Genomic DNA, 891 nt, shown 5'->3' with positions numbered 1-891 from the left:
CATTGTATTATAAACAGCTTTCCGCGGATATCAGCCCAAAAAATGGTATAAATCTTATGCATTTTATTTTAAAATTCGTGGAAAGATGTCTGTAATACTGTCTGAGAACCGGTTCTAATCCAGCGAATATATATTTATTTGTTTGATTTTTTAAGCATAGCAGTTACAGTAGTATTTAAAACAGCAACAATTTACAAGATAAATGCAATATTAATTTCTGAGAATACCTTAGAAATAGCATCTAAAAAAAACATAAAAATAACGGATATTGATCGGTTTCGAATCCATACTGAAAAAATATTGATAGAGAAGAATAAATGTAATTCAAATAGAATTCTTAGAAGTTAGAATTACGGATTTTGATCTGGCAATTTTTACTTTGAAAGATTACTTGCTACATCTTTGTCCTTCATATGTTTCAGGTCTTTTTGCAAATTTTAAAATTTTTGCAGTGCTTGTACCATCGCAGTTTTTGCATTACAGAAAAAATATTTTGCATGGGTCATTATTTTGCATAGATCAACCATATTATGGCTGGGGGCAAAAATTTTAACAAAATTTTTCTAAAACGGGACAGGGTAATGTATACATATCATAATCTATATTTGAAATAGCTCATTGCCGTTTTTCATTTTTCACTGGATTCCACCTTTAACAGCCTTTGTGTCATGTGATAACATAGACTAAACAAATTAACCATTTAGGTTGGAATATAATACAATTTATTAGTAGATTTTATTTAAAAAATATTGGAAGATTTTTCTCGCACAAGTAAAAAGTTATAACAACTAAAACAATTCATAATTCCTGCCATGCGAAACTATTGCAATATTAGATAAACTAAAATCAAAAAAGAATTACCGTGGATGAGAGGTTTGAATCAAAAATCAA

The sequence above is a fragment of the Acartia tonsa genome, chromosome 10, assembly GCF_053477335.1.
Source record: "Acartia tonsa isolate MP-2025a chromosome 10, ASM5347733v1, whole genome shotgun sequence".
In the NCBI taxonomy this organism is placed as follows: domain Eukaryota; kingdom Metazoa; phylum Arthropoda; class Copepoda; order Calanoida; family Acartiidae; genus Acartia; species Acartia tonsa.
The sequence above is the reverse complement of the archived record's forward strand: the minus strand, read 5'-3'. Positions refer to the sequence as shown.